This window comes from Pinus tabuliformis, chromosome Q, assembly GCF_031772625.1.
Source record: "Pinus tabuliformis cultivar Carrire ecotype Pingquan chromosome Q, CPIR1, whole genome shotgun sequence".
Taxonomy (NCBI): Eukaryota; Viridiplantae; Streptophyta; class Pinopsida; order Pinales; family Pinaceae; genus Pinus; species Pinus tabuliformis.
This window is the reverse complement of record NC_142296.1, coordinates 529,831,466-529,850,236: the sequence shown is the minus strand read 5'-3', so window position 1 is coordinate 529,850,236 and position 18,771 is coordinate 529,831,466.

Below are 18,771 nucleotides of genomic sequence, written 5' to 3'. Positions count from 1 at the left end.
CTATCAATATTATGAGTAGACAGACTATGGAACAACTGAAACTTCCTAATCTTCTCTTTACACCTACTTTACTGCAACTTGCAGATCGATCAATTATTAAACCAGATGGTGTATTAGAAGACATTTCAGTCTCCTTAGACTCTTGGGAGTATCCAGTAGATTTTATGATTTTAACCCCCAAGAGTAATTTAGGAGGACACCCTCTCATCTTAGGAAGACCTTGGCTAGCCACAAATGATGCTTTTATTAGTTGTAGGTCTGGGGATATGTATATTTCTGATGGTAATTCGACAAAGAAATTCAATCTGTATCCTCCAGCAAAAGCAATTACAGAAATAGGAGATAATGATTGGATTGATGATGAAGATACTATACAACCCGTCTTTACCATTTCTGAAGTTAGTGAAGATAGTCAAATTCTGAACACATTAAAAAACTTTGAAACATCTTCAGAATATGACCACACACAATTTCAGTTAGATTCCGACATTGAGTATTTATCATCTAGACAAATGTCTCTTTTCTCTATGGAAGAGTTTGGTAGTTCCGCCATTGAGATCTTTCCATGAAAAACATTGAATATCAACAAAAATTTGGAAAGATCACAACAGGAAGAACTAACCAAAATCTTGCAAAAACATTCTACTGCATTTGCATGGGAATATACTGATATGAAAGGTATTGATGCTAAGACTTGCATTCATCACATCTACATTGAGGAAAACAGTAGACCAATTGGACAACCTCAGAGAAGGATGAATCCAAACCTTAGAGAGATAGTGAAAGAAGAGCTCCAAAAGTTACTTAATGTAAACCTGATTTATCCAATTTCAGATAGCCGATGGGTTTCTCCTTTGGTTATAGTACCTAAAAAGAATGGTAAATGGAGGGTATGCATTGATTACGGGGAATTGAACAAAGCAACTTTGAAGGATCACTTTCCTTTACCCTTTATTGATAAGGTATTAGATACTTTAACAGGCAAAAAGTATTTTTCATTTTTGAATGGTTTTAGTGGCTACAATCAGATTCAGGTAGCACCTGAAGATCAGGACAAGACCACATTTACCTGTCCATGGGGAACTTTTGCTTACCGAGTACTTCCTTTTGGATTATGTAATGCACCCGCAACATTTCAAAGGGTAGTACTAGGAATCTTTTCCGATCTAATTCATGATTGTGTAGAGGTTTATATGGATGATTTTACAGTTTATGGTAATTCGTTTGAAGAGGCATTAGAGAATTTGGAAAAAGTCCTTATAAGATGTAAAGAAACAAACCTGTCATTAATTCATGAAAAATGCTTTATGATGTTTACTGAAGGTATTGTTTTAGGACATCATATTTCAGGGGATGGGATTAAAGTTGATAGATCAAAAGTTGAAGTCATCTCCAAGTTGCCTATTCCAAATTGTCAAAAAGATGTTAGAAGTTTTCTTGGATTTACTGGATACTATAGAAGATTTATTGAAAACTTCACCAAAATAGCATCTCCACTCTTCAAATTACTTACAAAAGACTGTGAATTCAAATGGGATCCTGATTGTCAATCTGCATTTGAAACTTTGAAAACAAGAATATCTGAAGCACCCATTTTGAGAGGGCCAAATTGGAAACTTCCTTTCCATATTTCCACAGATGCTTCAGATATAGCTCTAGGAGCTGTGTTGGGACAAAAGGATTTAGTTCCTTATGCCATTTACTACACCAGTAAAAATTTGACTCCCACTGAGTTAAACTATACTGTGACTGAGAAAGAGTTCTTAGTTGTTGTTCATGCAATCAATAAGTTTAGACATTATATAACAGGCTATGAAACTTTTGTCCATACTGATCATTCTGCAATTAGATATCTAATGAACAAACCTGTTACTAATGGCAGAGTTACAAGATGGCTTTTACTTTTACAAGAATTCAATATTACTGTGTTGGATAGACCAGGGAAACAAAATACAGTAGCTGATTTCTTGTCTAGAATCCAAAATACTAACGAAGATTCTCCTGTAGAGGATAAGTTTCCAGATGAATATTTGTTTGCAGTAACTACTAAGACTCCTTGGTATGTATATATTACTAACTATTTGGTTACAGGGAAGCTACCTCCACATTTATTTCCTAATGAAAAGAGAATAATTATTCCGGAGAGTTCGAATTATTCATGGATTTCTAATGAATTGTTTAAAACAGGGCTAGATTGTGTGATCAGAAGATGTGTTCGGGAAGATGAAACGCCTGACATCCTCAAGGCATGTCATGATGAACCATGCGGTGGACACTTTGATGACAAAAGGACGGCCTATAAAATCCTTTCTTTAGGATATTATTGGCCTTCCCTTTTCAAAGATGCAAAACAATATGTCAGAAGGTGTGACAGCTGCCAAAGAGTTGGGAGACTGACTCTTTCAAATGAAATGCCATTAAAGCCACAGGTACTCATCAAACCCTTTGAAAAATGGGCTTTGGATTTCATTGGACCCATTAATCCACCATCTAGACAAAAGAAGTTTATATCGGTATGCACTGATTATGTCACTAAATGGGTAGAAGCCAAAGCATTGCCTTCTGCCACTGAAAATTCAGTTGTTCAATTTCTTTTTGAGGATATTTTTACTCGTTTTGGTGTCCCAAGAGAAATTGTGATAGATCAGGGAAGTCAATTTATATCTAACTTGATGGAGAAGCTGATGGAAGAATACAAAATCAAGCACAGAAAATTTACTCCTTACCATCCGCAAGCAAATGGCCAGGTGGAGTCTACAAACAAAGTTCTTGAAAGCATCATCACCAAAACTGTTCATCTACACAGAAAAGATTGGGCAGAAAGGCTTCCTGAAGCCTTATGGGCCTACAGAGCTACATGGAAGAATACAACAGGACATTCTCCCTATGAACTTGTTTATGGGAAAGAGGTCCTACTCCCCATTGAGTTTCAAGTCAGGACTTTTAAGATGGCAGTCCAGTTGGGGATGAATCTATCAGAAGCCCAAAAGCACAGAATGGAGCAGCTGAATGAGCTAGATGAAATCAGACAAGAAGCAATTTTAAAGAATGATCTAGCTCAACATCAAGGAGCTAAATGGCATGACAGATACATTAAAGAGAGAAAGTTTCAAGAGGGATATTGGGCATTACTGTTTGATTCCAAGTTCAAAGACTTTAAAGGTAAATTTTAGACCCATTGGCTTGGGCCATATGAAATTGACAAAGTCTTTAATAATGGAGCAGTAAGAGTCAAGACCATTGATGAATTTCAGATTTCTTTTCTTGTGAATGGCCACCGATTGAAAATTTATCATAAGCCACTCTCAAAAGAGGAATTTGTCAAGATGTTCCAAGAGAATTCTGCAATAAGGCTGGTGGAGAAGAATCCTTCTTCCCCACCAGCCTAGCCTTTTATTCTTTCAGTTAAAAAAATAAAATAAAATAAATAAATAAATAAATAAAATTGTATAAGCCTGAAAACCAATCATAGATTGGCAGTCTTATACATAAAATATGGAGTGAAAATCAAGGACACTTGACACTCTATATTTTCTAAAAAAATAAAAATCTCCTCTCCTTCTCTTTCCATCTTCACTCCACCTGATTTGCTATTTCACTTCACCTCCATCTCATTCACATTTTCTCTTCACTTCACTTCGCTTCATTTTCATTCCATTCCACTCATTTCATTCTCATTTCATCAATAAAAGTTCCTTTCATAACTATTTCCACTCAGTTAGTTCTCTTCTAACCACATTTGTTCAGCTAAGTGGGCGCTATCTCAGTTTCCGCAGCTGGAAGCCGTTTCCGCAGCCAGAAGCCATTTCCGCAGCCAGAAACGATTTCCGCAGCCACCATCACTCTGTTTTTCAAATTTACAGTCAACTGTTAGTGCAATAATCATGAAATGCAGGTGTAATTGAGCTGAAGACATGGGGCATCTCCAAGACATCAAGGAAGAGCAATTGGTTAGAAGCCTTGAGCAAGAAATGACAAAGTTTCCAAAGGTATGAGCAAATTTTTTTATCAAATAACAATTCAAGTCATAATTACACATAGTTATCAAACCATAAAAAGTTCTACTACATGCAATGATTTGATACGATGGCTCCATTAAACCACTCCTATTCCATGATATCACTCCACACAACTTGCATTCATTTCTCCAACGGTCTCATGATTATTTCGAGTTTAAACTCAAGATTGACTGCACTTTCATTTATTACCCGTACTCATGAGACGTGACCTATTTCGTTACAGTTCTTCTTAGCCACATTTTCCATAGCCATCCATTGAGACGTGTAACATTTCATACACAGTCATCTGATTCAAAAGAATCCCGACGTTACTCCATTCGTTTACCACTCCATTAATACCATACTCCTCACATGCATCCGCATTTTATTTTATGAACTTGTTTACTGCTGCTCACCCTCTGTTCCTCCTGTAATTCAGGTATTTCCATTCCCTGTTCTCCATTTTCGATTGCAGCCACTACAGTTATCCTAAACCCCGATTGCAGCCACTACAGTCTATCCTAAACCCTGTAACCGAGCCATTTTTTTTTTCTCTGAACCCTCACACGCAGAAGAGCTCTTAGTTGAAATTCAAAACAGAGGATGGGAAAATTACTGAGAGCAGAGCCAGAAGGACCGAAATACTTGGAAGGTTATCCTCAAACTAAAGAATTGTTGAAGAAAGCCAGATGGTTACGATTTATCCAAAAGTTTAAAGGCCATAACAAGGAGGTGACCAAAGCTTTTGCATGGTCTTTTGATGGTCAAACAGTGGAGATTGGAGACTTGAAGCTCACGGTGACTGAAACCACAGTAGCAGTTGCAACAGGCCTACCTCAGGAAGGTGAGAGGTGGTTCAAAAATAAAAGTGTGGATGATCAGATATGGAGAATTATCCTACAAAACTAAGGTATGGATATCACCGTGTTTACAAGAGGCATCCCTGTTCATGCACTAAAAGAGCAATGGTCTAGTCTGCTGTTAGTTATCCAAAAATTTATCACGTGTGAAGGACGTTTTGGTTCTATGTATATGTATCATGCTAGACTGATGATGAATTTCTTAGAGGGTCACACTCTTAATTTGCCTCATTTTCTGCTGTTGAGTTTGAAAAAGATGAGTATTATAGTTCAAAAACACATAGGCAACATTGAACCTCATCTATATCATCATGGACCTATAAAAATTCTTATTGAGGACCAGCTGAAGAAAACTAAAGATACTTGGGAGCAATTCTTGATAAGAAACTACTTCCAAGAGCCATCTGAGGCCTCTGGAAGTAGTCCAGCAAAGATTCCAAGAAAAAGTAGGAGGAAAGAAAAGGATACTACAATCCAAGACTCCCCTACTATAGAAACTCAAGGAGGAAAAGAGAACAGAATTAAAGACAAGAAACAGAAAAAAGGGAAAGGAAAAAGGACCATTCAAGAAGTTTACCCCTCTCTTGAGCAATCCATAGAGGAGGATCATCAAACACTGTCAGAGAGATTAGTACATCTGCAAGAACAAGCTGTTATAGCGAAGAAAAAGCAAAAAGGAAAACAAAGTACACAAGAAAAGAGTACATGAGCACTAGGCTAAGAGGAAAGGGGAGTAAAACCCAAGAAAAACAGCCTCACTTTATCGATTTAGGTGAAGAGACACTTGAGAAATCTCCAGCTCAGCCAAGCATTGAATCAAGTCCTCCACATGATGAAAGCCCTTTTCGGCCAGAAATAGAGAGCAGTCCTCCTCCTCCACCAGATTTTGAGCTTAGTCCGAGAAAGACACCTGAGGTAGATCCCAATCAGCAAGAGGTATATAACTACCTGGAATCCTTAGAACAATCAGCTGCAGGTCCGAGTACCACTCTGCCAGTAGATGCACAAGTTCAGTCCTTAAAGCAGGAGGTATTTGAATTAGAGGTCCTCAATAGGCATATCAAGCAAGAAAATGAAGCACTCAAAGAGCAGAGTAAAGTAGATAAAATTATCCATGATAACACTATGCTTCATTTAGGACTGTGGCACTGTGGCAAAAGAAAAACAAGAAACTGAAGAAAAAGTGCAAAAATTTAAGAAGAGCATTGATTAATCTCAAGTTCAAATGTTTAGTCAGGAAACCCAGGATGATGTTAGCACCGAAGAAGAAGAAAAGAGGGCTAGATATCCTAGCAGAAGCCTCAGAACATATGGATTAGAGGGAAATGACTAAATTTTGGTTGCATGAGGACATGCAACACCTTCACAATGGGGGTATGTTGAGCCTTAAACCTGCACCTTCCTATACACCCTCTCAACATTCTTTTTCCACTTACTTCATCCACCAAGCTATTAAATCATTGCATTATAGTCTAAAAAGAGCTTCTGACATGGTTTTCTAACTATGATTATGACTGTTGTTTGGTTTAGATTTTTGTTCAGGCAGCTGCGGAAACTTGTCAATTTCCGTAGCCAGCACAAGTTTCCACAGCCATTTTGTTAAAGGCTATGCTATAGGTGTCCTATGAAGAAACGAGCCACATGGGCAAGCTACAGGTGACGTGTACATGGAACGTGTCCCTTCAGATCAGCCAAATCATCCATAAACGGTCACGGTCAACAAAGGTCAAAGGCAAAGCCAACCAAGGAATTTAGTGGTGGCACGTCTCTGTTTTGAGCACGTGAAGGTTTACGTGGCATAGTCCTCAGCTCACGGAGATATCAGCAAACCTGGAGATCAACCCCGTAACCTGAATCCAGCAGCTACCACTCCGTGGATTTAATGGACATGATGACCATTAAACTAGATCTCAGGCTGAGTAGATCTATGTGTCTCTGGCAATGCAGTTAATAGCATAGGATTTAGGAGTTAGTTACAGCACTTTTCATTATAAATAACGCGTTGATAAATGCTGTGTGGTAAAGCTTTTGGGATGTAATTTTTTATTGTTGTTATCACCCCACTGTACTTTGTTTTACGTGTTTTGTTGTTGCTTTAATACATGAGAAGACTACTTTCCTGAGCTCGTTTTTGTGACTGTTCGTTGACTGGCTGAGGTGGCAGAGGGCCCCTGCGCACCAAAGCTCTGTATAGTTCTCATTTGATTTTATTATGTTTCTGCTTTCATAATTATTAGCTTGTATATAACATGATGTTTTTATGTTTTTAATTCACTGTTGTTTATGTAGGAATTTACAGGGGAAGTTCCTCAGAAAGAATACCAAGAGGACACCGCTCACAACCAGATCTCAAATCAATACACCAGTATTTTTGACGTGGTTAAAACCCTCAGAGTGCAAGGAGGGAAACAGTCCACGGCCTGTCCCAACGTGGGTACAGACAATTTATTAATCAAAGAATGAAAATTTACATAAGCTTCTCTCATGCACGGATTACCCGAACAATGACCCTCCATGCGCTTTAAATAGAACTCATGGACCAATCGGGTGTCAAGCCACGGATCAAGTGTCGGTAATACCGAGGTGAGAGTGAACCGTCGGATCACTACATATCGTGACCGTCGGATTGTAAGTTACAAAATGTACAACGGTAAAGAAACACACTTTACCTAACTCTAACCTAACTCTATACTAGACCAAGTTGAACTTAACTATATCCTATGTGTCGGAATATCCTAACATCCCCCCTTAAGAACAACTAGGGATAGGATTGAAGGATTTACAAATATGACACAATAGGAGAAGGAAGGAGGCACTAGAGCCTATCCCCCCTTAGTGACAACTTCCTGAACTCCAAGCATATATCGAAGTTTAGTGAACTTCGCCTCTGTGAGAGCCTTTGTGAAGATGTCTGCAACCTGATCATCTGTTGGACAATATTGCACTTCAAGAACATGGTCATGAATGAGCTTTCTGATGAAGTGCATGTGTAGTTCAATGTGTTTGCTGCGCTGATGCTGGACTGGATCTTTGCATAGCTGAATGGCACTTTGATTATCACACCAAAGTGTGGTTGGATGCTGCTGCTCAAAGCCAAACTCTGATAGGATCTGACGAAGCCACAAGGCTTCCTTACTAGCTTCCACGGCACCACGATACTCTGCTTCTGCTGATGAAAGAGAAATGGCAGCCTGTTTCTTACAAGCCCATGTAATAGGTCCTGAACCAAGAGTGAAGACATAACCGGCAGTAGACTTCCGATCATCAAGGTCACCAGCCCAATCAGAATCAGTGAAACCAACTAACAGAGGAGCTGCTTTGGCACTGTAATGAATCCCAAACTGTACTGTACCTCGAACATAACGAAGTATTCTTTTAGCTGCTTTCCAATGACTTTCACGGGGGTTTTGCATAAAACGAGCAACAAGGCCAACAGCAAAGGAAAGATCAGGACGAGTATGGGTTAAATACAAGAGTTTTCCGACAAGTTGACGGTATAAGGTAGCATCAACTTCAGGAGAAGTACAAGAGACTGAAAGTTTGACTCCAGACTGAAAGGGAGAAGTGGCTGGCTTACAGTCTTCCATGTGAAAATGACGAAGAATATCACAAGCATACTTGGACTGGGAAAGGAAAATACCCTCTTGGGATTGCAAGGCTTGAAGACCGAGAAAATAGTGTAAGTGTCCTAAGTCTGTCATTTCAAATTTCTTGTTAAGGCTGGACTTCACATGGTTTATAAGGTTGGGATCACTACCAGTAAGAATAAGATCATCAACATAAAGAACAAGGATGATGAGAGAGTTGCCCACTTTCTTGGTGTAGACAGTATTGTCAGAATGACACCTAGAAAAGCCAGATTCTAAAAGAAAGCTATCCATTTTGGCATACCAAGCTCGAGGAGCTTGCTTGAGGCCATAAAGGGATTTCTTAAGTCGACAAACGAGGCTGGAGTCTGTTTGTATGAAGCCAATGGGTTGTTCCATATAGATTTCTTCCTGCAAGTCACCATGCAAGAAGGCAGATTTAACATCCATTTGATGGACTTCCCATTTTAAAGAGGCAGCAAGGGAAAGAACAAGGCGGATAGAGTTCATTTTGGCAACTGGAGAGAAGGTTTCAGTGTAGTCAATGCCTTCAACCTGTGAAAAGCCCTTAGCAACTAGACGAGCTTTATGTTTATCAACTTTCCCATCTTGTCCATACTTGGTTCTGTAAACCCATTTGCATCTAACAAGTTTGCGTCCCTTTGGTAGAGGAACAAGATCCCATGTATCATTTGTCATCAATGAATGATATTCTTCATTCATAGCTGTTTCCCAATGTGGATGGCCTGAAGCTTCTGCAAAAGTGTCAGGATCATGATTTACTGGAGCTTGAGCCAGTAAAGAAGAGGCTCTTTCAAACTGAGAATGTGTACGTCGCTGATCTGTAGGATCACCGGCAAGATCACCTGCTGCATCCCGAGTAGCACGGACCCATCTTGGAAGTTGAGGATCCTGAGAAGGTGGGGAAGGATTATCATCCTCGCTTTCATCATCAGAAGAAGAAATGTTTTCAAAGATAGAAGAGATAGGAAGAGGTGGCACATCCGCCGGACTAGGCTCGCAGGCCGATTTATTTTCATCAAATTTTACATCTCTTCTAATGATAACATTTTTGGACTTAAATGGAATAAGTCTATAGCCTTTTACATCTTCAGAATATCCAACAAAAGTACATTTCTCACTCTTAGGTTCTAAGGCTTTATGCTTTTCATCTGGAATATGGGCCCATGCTTCACTTCCAAACACACGAAAGTGACTTACATCTGGTTTAATGGAACTCCAGGCTTCTTCTGGAGTGATATTCTCTAGAACCTTAGTAGGAGTGCGATTGATTATATAATTTGCACAATTAATTGCTTCGGCCCAAAAACTAAGACTGAGTCCTTTAGATTGCAGCATACAATTAGCCATTTCCTTTAAGGTGCGATTTTTCCTTTCAGCTACACCATTTTGTTGTGGAGTGTATGGAACAGTATGTTGCATTTGAATTCCATTTTCGGTGCAAAAGTTGATGAATGCATTTTTAACATATTCTCCACCATTATCAGTTCTTAGCTTAAGAATTTGATGTCCAGATTGTTTTTCAACGAATGCTTTGAAGGCCAAAAAGGTGGTAAATACTTCGCTCTTGAGTTTTAAGAAGTATACCCAAGTGCGTCTGGAGAAATCATCAATGAAAGTTAAGAAGTACTTGCAGCCAGAGAATGAAGCAACAGGAAGAGGACCACATAAATCACTGTGCACAAGCTGTAAAGGGGCTGAGGCGTGCCAAGAGGCACGTTTGTCAAAACTGTCCCGATGATGTTTTCCGAGTACACATCCGGAACAAACACCATCTTTGCAAGATACCATAGGAAGACCTGTCACCATGTTTTCTTTACATAGATGCTGAAGGGAGCGATAGTTTAAGTGACCATACCGCTCATGCCAAAGTTTGCTCACTTCATCATTATGAGCAACAAATACTGAGGGAAGATGGGATGACCCAAAGTTGTGAAACTTATACAACCTTTTGGAATCATCAGCAAGACCAGTAGCTAGAATCTGTTTAGGATCTTTTAGATCCTTGATTACAACATCATGAGGTGAAAATTCAACAATTTTACCTTCACCTGAATGAGTTATCTGATAGACAGATAGAAGGTTGCAGGATAAGTTTGGAACACATAATACATCATTGAACTGACCATTGTCTAGATGAACAGTTCCAGTCCCTACAACATTAAGAGATCTATCATCACCAACATATATATTTTTGGTGTTACAATCATTTAAAGAAGAAAACATGGCTTGGTTTTTGGCCATGTGACAAGAGGCTCCAGAATCAATGAGCCACTCATGAGAATGAGAAGAAGAAGAAGATACATTTAATGCATAACCAGACTGAGATGATTGACGATGACATGCAGAAAATGCCGTTCCGGAAGTTGAAGTTGAAGTAGGCTCCAGATGGATGTTATGTTTCTTCATTGCGGCTTCCAAGGCTTCCATCTTCTTAAAGCATTTAGATTCTAAGTGGCCATCTCGATTACAAAATTTACAATGTCTGTCAGTCTTCTTCCATTTGTTTTTATTGGTCTTGTCATATTGCTGAAATGATCTTTCATCTTGAGGCTGAGTTGGTTTAGGACCATTCCTTTGAGGATAAGACTTCTTAGGATTCTTTGAATTTGGTTGCTGCTGGGCGGCTAACGCTTTCGAGGAAGAGTTTCCAAGATTAAGAAGACCAAGGTGTAAGAGTTTTTCTTGTTCTCTTATTAAGGAATCACAAAAGGAGTCAAAGGAAGGGGGCTTGTAGTCTTTGCCTTGACAAATGAAAGCTTCCCTGGTAGAATGGAAAGTGGAAACAAATACAGAGTAGGCTGGTCCCAACTTAGTAAGGATGGAATAAATAAGGTTACCATCTTCTTTCTTAACTTTAACACCTTCCAAGAGATATCTAAGGGTCTTGAATTTGGACAAGAAATCTTCAATGCAAGAAAAATTATTAGGATCCAAAGTAAGCAACTCATTCTCAAGTTGATGGGCTCTAATTTCATTTTTAATCCCAAAAACTTTAGCAAGTTTTTCTAATGCTTCATGAGGAGTTTCAATTTCTGCAATGTGGAATCTAAGATCAGGAGAAACAGACATTCCTATCAAACCACGTGCTTGATCTTGTCGATTTTCCCATTTTTCGGCCTTGTCTTCATCTTTGGGTTTCTTCTCTTGGTCTGTGGCTATTCTGAAGAGACCTTTACTTCTAAGTAAATCTCCCATGTAGGCTACCCATTGGAAGTAGTTAGTGCTGTCAAGAATGACTTGGCATGGACTTTCCATTTTTTGAAAAACAACTGAAGCTGAAGATGCTGAAAGTAAGTGGTCCAATGGATAGATCTCGAAAAAATAGGCGGTTTTAAAAAAAACAGCTCTGAAAAAGGCTTCCGGATGAAGAAGTTATGGCTTTTTGAAAAAAAATTGTTGACGTTGCCGGCAAAGTGCGCGAATGTGCGGGAATGAAAAAATCCGCCCCCACAAAATGGAGACTTGAACCCAAGACCTCTACTCTCTTAAAAGGTCTTTGAACCAATTGATCTATACAAAATATTTGAGAGAGAGAGAGAGAGAGAGAGAGAGAGAGAGAGAGAGAGAGAGAGAGAGAGAGAGAGAGAGAGAGAGAGAGAGAGAGAGAGGGGGGGGGGGGGGGGGGCCTCGATTTGCGTGCTTGCCTTGGGAAGACTCTTTTCCCCTACAAAACACAAAACACAAAACCCAACACGAATATCCAAAGAAAAACGAACCTTACGGCTCGAAGTTAGCTTTAGCCAAAAAACTAGAAATTTAAAAAAAAAATCTCAAAGTTAGCTTTTAGCCGAAAAACTAAATATTTTTCTCAATGTTTCTGATTTTCCGAGATCACACTAAGGTGCAGGGAAAAGAGCATACGCATGAGAAAAATCCTTTCTTTCTGTTTCTGATTTGCCCAGATCGCACAGAGTCGCAGGGCAAAGAGCATACGCAGAAATGAAAGGTATAGATCCGGAAAAAAAAAAAGGCTAAATAAACCGAAACCGAAATAAGCAGAGAGAAAATGACAGTAAACTGCAAAAAAAACACTGTATACCTCCCGATCTGAAAAATGACGCAGCTAGGGCTACCGGAAACCTTTTCGCGTGAAACGAAAGGGGTTCCTCGCTGAAACAGATGCTCCGAACGCAACAGAGCAGTCCTCTCGGCCCGAAAGCAGTCAGAAATAGCAGATCTAGGAAACGACAGCCGCATGCAGTTCTACCGGCTTCAGATTTGGATCACCAACGGACGCGGCCCTCAAATAGCTCCGATACCATGTAGGAATTTACAGGGGAAGTTCCTCAGAAAGAATACCAAGAGGACACCGCTCACAACCAGATCTCAAATCAATACACCAGTATTTTTGACGTGGTTAAAACCCTCAGAGTGCAAGGAGGGAAACAGTCCACGGCCTGTCCCAACGTGGGTACAGACAATTTATTAATCAAAGAATGAAAATTTACATAAGCTTCTCTCATGCACGGATTACCCGAACAATGACCCTCCATGCGCTTTAAATAGAACTCATGGACCAATCGGGTGTCAAGCCACGGATCAAGTGTCGGTAATACCGAGGTGAGAGTGAACCGTCGGATCACTACATATCGTGACCGTCGGATTGTAAGTTACAAAATGTACAACGGTAAAGAAACACACTTTACCTAACTCTAACCTAACTCTATACTAGACCAAGTTGAACTTAACTATATCCTATGTGTCGGAATATCCTAACAGTTTACATTTTCATTTATGTTTTCTTATAGCTGTCAGCTGATCAGTGCTTTTCTACAGGTTTTCTTAGGCAGCCCAGGCAAGTTTATATCTTTTTGATAACTACTGACATGAGATCATCTTGTCCTTTCTGCTGATTTTCATTTCCTGAGTTTAATTCCAGCACTGTCATTTCTTTCAAGTTTTGTTTTTGATCATTTACTTTTCTGTTACTTAGACATCATATTACTCATCTGTTTATGATTTCCTTTCTATAGTCAAGTGACTCTATTAGTAAGGAATCAAAATATTACTTATTGTAGTATGATTTAGTTTGCTTTCTTGCAATTTAGATATCATATTGCTTAACTTGTTCATGATTGCTTCCCATAAGGCAGATTGAGTTGAAGGGTAAAGGATCAGAAGGGTTGAAGTAGTGTGATTAGTTTCCTTTATGCAATTTAATTTCCTACAATTTAGATATCATATTGCTTAACTTGTTCATGATTGCTTCCCATAAGGCAGATTGAGTTGAAGGGTAAAGGATCAGAAAGGTTGAAGTAGTGTGAATTAGTTGCTTTGCTTTCAGTCTTTGAGTTGCTTTAAGTTCAGTTTTTACTTTCTTTTTCATACAGCAGTAAGGATACTGGGCCATTGTCATTAGTTCACTGTTTGATACATTTACTTCCTTTTAAGAATTGATTTCATTACAGTCAGTTTGGTCAGTTTGAAACTTTCTTTTTGAAAACTTTTTGAAGATCACTGTAGAAATCACCATTGCCATCCATACTTAACTTTCAATTTCGCCATCACACACTAGGGAATCCATAGAAGATAAACCCAAAAACCAACTAAAAAACTCAAAAACGACAAAAGACTAAGAAAACGGTTATCTTGTACATACAGTACACTTCACTTCATCAGTTTACGAATCCCGGATTGACATTTTAAATAGCAATTTAGGACACACTAAATTGACCAAACAGCTATGATGAGTGATCCTATTAGCACCTTCTTTACACTGCCATGATTGAAAAGTTCCAAACCTTACTTGGAACCAGTTGCTATCCAAAACCATCACTCGTTCCTCAAAAAATGAGTCTCCTCTAAGCTCTTTTCATCTAAATCTTAAAATATGAAAAGATTGTCGAGCAATTGGCCTCTCCAACTCGTTAAAGCAATCGGAAGTGCCATCCCTCGTCTAGATTTTAATCTTTTTGGACTTGAGGGATCATTACACAAAAAGATCAAGCGCTTGTCTTGTTCGGCTTGTTAAAACTATCGAAAAGTCATCCCTTTCGTATTATTTTATACTTTTTTCGGAATTAAGGGATTATATTATGAAAAAGGACTATTGGAGTTGCCTTTTCCTCTCTTTTTAGACTCTATAAAATTGAAAAGGACTGAGTTATCTTTGTCGTTAAACTCGTTAAAACAATAGCGACAAACTTGTCCATGCAGATAAGAGCGAGTTTCATTGTCGCTAGGCTTGTTAAAACATAGTGACAGGTTTTCCCAAAGGGAAAATTATAGAACAAGCATATGTTATCCTCCTCAAGCTTGACAAAAATAAAGAGGTACTGGTCAGCAATGACTGGGGAAAAAGGGAAGAAAACTTGAATAACTTCATTGGTAGCAGGTCGCTCTTGAACATGACACTTTCACTCTGTCACCATGATTCTGTCGGGTTGGGTTATTCCGTTCACCGGTCATATCACCATTGGTCCGCTATACCATCCATTTTGGGGTTAACGCTACCAATCCATTTCAATGTCACCGATATGTTCAAGAGAAGTTGCTCAGAGAATTCACCAACCTAGCTAATGCCTCATCCGCTGCAATACATTCACTCTCCATTTTTCATGACCGCCACCTTGAACCCTGTATCATCAGATTGTTTTCACCTCCACAAAATCATTTTCTCCATTCCGTGTCGTAGATGTGGGATTCATTAAGGCCCTCCTATGATGGGTCACTTCTTGTTGACATCAACTCATTATCCAAGAAGTTGAGTTAGGAACAACCCTTTCAGTACTTTGAAGCTTGCATGCATCAATGGCAAGTTTCTCACTTCCAGCGACAGGTTTACATCAATGGCCTTCGACCAAAAGATTTTGCGTGGTGTTCAACATCAAATCATGTATTCACACCACGTGAATTGTACTACAGTACCTTGAGGGTCATTATCATTATTAGTGATTCCTCTCGCGATGTTAACAACTTACATTATTGGCTGGTAATCAGGTGATGTCTTTTCATGTTCGACACCAGAACATCTTTTCACATGGATTGATCGACTTGTACTTTGGGCGAAGATTGAACGAGTTTGAAGACCCCGAATCTAGTTTCATCCATCTGGGCTAGGATATATTCAGGAAAATAAAGACATCAAATGTACATCATAGCTGCACAGATAATCACCCAAGCTAAGGGATGATGGCTCTACCAGAATCATCAGTCTGCCACACAGACGATTGTCTGTCTTATGTACATGAAAATGAATTTATGAAGTTGAGCATGGGAATGCCCGCCTCAGCTAGATCATGAAAATATTATGAAGATAATGTATTGTATTGTATCTTGTTACAGGTCACCTTCCAGTTCGAAAAACCTCGGATCCTCATTATAAATCATTTCACCTGACATCAGAAGATTTACCACCTCATGCTTTAGGGGGCAATTGTTATAGACATATTTGGGCACTGCAACCCCAATCACATATTTCCATAAACCAAGGGCTTCTAAACCCCTAAAAGTGTTGTTTCATACCCTAAGAGAACAAGGTCAACTGATTACATCGTTTCCCAGAAGTTCTCCCTGAAAAACTGCTTAGAACTGGTCAAAATTGGACCATACAAACTGCTCCATGCTAAGGGTGCGATGCACCTCACCTATTACACATAGGGGGTTCGATGCATACTGAAAAGCCCTTTTGTAGGGTGTGTTGAGTGAGAGCAGACAAATGGCAGAAGTAGTTTGCTAGGTGGAAACTCAAAGGATCTTCTAGAAACTACTCATTTGACACTTGCCTCTCTGAATTCGCTCAGGGATGAGTAAGAGATAAATGAAATCTCCAAGTGGAACCAAAAACTATCAGTGAAATGACATTAATCAAAATCCTAGAAGCTAACTCACTCTTCTGCAAACATCTACATATGGATCCCTCATCCTAGAGATCCAAAGGCTGGAATTTTGTAATCTGTAAGGAAGTGTTGTTGGTTTCTCTTTGAAGACATTGTTGGGTGATCTTGCTTTGTATGAGGTGAAGAGGGTTGTCATGCTGGGAAGATGATGCTGGATCAGGCAACTTGGTTGTAATCCTCGCTTCTACTACTTCTATCAATAAAGCTATTTGAGTTTTCCTCCACATGCTTGTATATCTCTGAATCTTGTATTTGTATATGCATTTATATGGTTAATGTACATCTGATCCTACATTGTTTATGGTTATAGATCTCTATGCTTTGATGGTATTTTGATGCTTTGACTCTATAGGTGTTCTTTGAAGTGGGACAAGTGAGAAAGGAGTGGCGAAAGCTCTATCAAGGGAGAGAGGAAACGAGCAAGGAGACTAGCGAAAGACTGAGGTTGGTACTCTCTGCTTCTCTCTCATCTATCTCTCATAAAGGAAAACAAAAGTAACTTTAGTTTGTTTGTTTCTAAGATAGCTACCCATCTTAGTGGGACTAGCAGCTCTAAATGGACACTAGTTTTCCCGATAACACCGTGGTCACATGTCGCTCCAAGAAGTACCCCGCACCTACCTAGAGCTCCCAGAGCTCAATACATCATACTCGACCCTCCTAAGAGGGTCTTTAAACGACACCAAGTAGTTCTCAGAAAGTCAGGAATTTGACCTTTCCTAGGGGCTTTGTCAAAATGTCGTCGACCTGTTCATCTGTACCGATATGTTGGAGCCTTATTGCTCCTTGCTACACCATATCTCGAATATAGTGGTACTTGATATCAATATGCTTGGATCGATCATGAAATACGAGATTCTCTGATAAACAGATATTGTTCTAGCTGTCACATAGAATCACGGTGGTATCCAATGTAAATCTAAACAGCTTAGTGAAGAGCTTCTGCAACCAGAATGCCTCACAGGAGGCCATGCTAGCAACAATGTACTCTGCCCCGGTGGTACTCAAAGCCACTGACTTCTGCTTCCTGCTCATCTAGGATATCGAGGCAGATCCCAAAGAGAAACAACACCCATAAGTTTTCTTTCGTTCCACCACACTACCTACCCAACTAGCATCAGTATACCCGTGTAGTCTCAAATCTCCTGCAGTGTATCTCAACCCATGAGTGATTGTGCCACGAAGATATCTCAACAGATTCTTGGCACCAATCCAATGTGAGTGGTGAGGCTCAACCATATGTTGACTCAATGTGTTGACTGCAAAGCATATATCTAGATGGGAGTTCACCAAGAACATTAATGCTTCGACGAGTTGAATATACTCAGTCGCGTTTCGTACAATAGGTCCGACAACACTACCGCTTAACTACTTGAAGTCAAGCTCCATCAAGGTAGTTACGAGCTTTTAGTCCACCATGCCAAATCTCTCCAATATCTTCACCACATATTTTCCTTGAGATAGGAATATCTCCCCTGGTTTCTGCCAGACTTCTAGTCCTAGGAAATAGTGCATCAGTCCTAGGTCTTTCATCATGAACTCAGAAGCCAATTCCCTTTTACATTCATGAATGAGAGGGTCTGCACCGGTTAGAAAGAGATTGTCAACAGAGAGCACCAGTATGAGAGGCTTTTCATCTATAAACTTAAAGTAAAGGTTAGGTTTGGCTTCACTCCTAGTGGATCCCAGGTTCATCAAGTAGCTATCGATCCTCTCATAACATGCTCGAGGTTCTTGCTTTATCCCATAGAGGGCCTTCTTCAACCTGCACACATGATATTTTCGATCGTAAATCTCAAATTCTTCGGGTTGCTCCACATAGACGTCCTCTTTTATCGAATCATGTAAGAACGTAGTCTTGACATCCATCTGATGTAGTTTCCATCCTTGCAAAGCAGCAAGGGCTATGATCGAGCGGATGGTGGTATATCGGGCAACAGGTGCAAATAGCTTGTCATAGTCTATACCTTCCTTTTGGGAGAAGCCACGAGTGACAAAATGAGCCTTATATTTTTCTACACTTCCATCAACTGCATGTTTATCTTGTAAAGCCATTTTGAAGTGACAACTGCTTTGTCTTGGGGTCTGGGGACCACATCCCAAACATCGTTTTTCACAATGGACTCATATTCCTCGATCATAGCATCCTTCCATACTTGATACTTGATGGCATCTGTGAATGACGAAGGATTATTTTGGATGATCGTGCTCATGATGGTTAGGTATCCCTGATACCTGTTCGACTTCTTATTTTCACAGAAGGTTCCTCGGGGTGCAATGTGTCCTTCAGCATCATCAAGTGTCGCCCTAAGCCATGAAGGCATATTCCTAGAAGAGGAAGGCTCTTGCAGAGTAGGATCAATAGGATCCATAGATTCTTCCACATTGGGAATTGTCTCATCTTCTTTTTCCTTTAGTTCCCTGGTGTCAGTGTCAGCTTCTTTAGATCCCCTTAAAGTAGGAA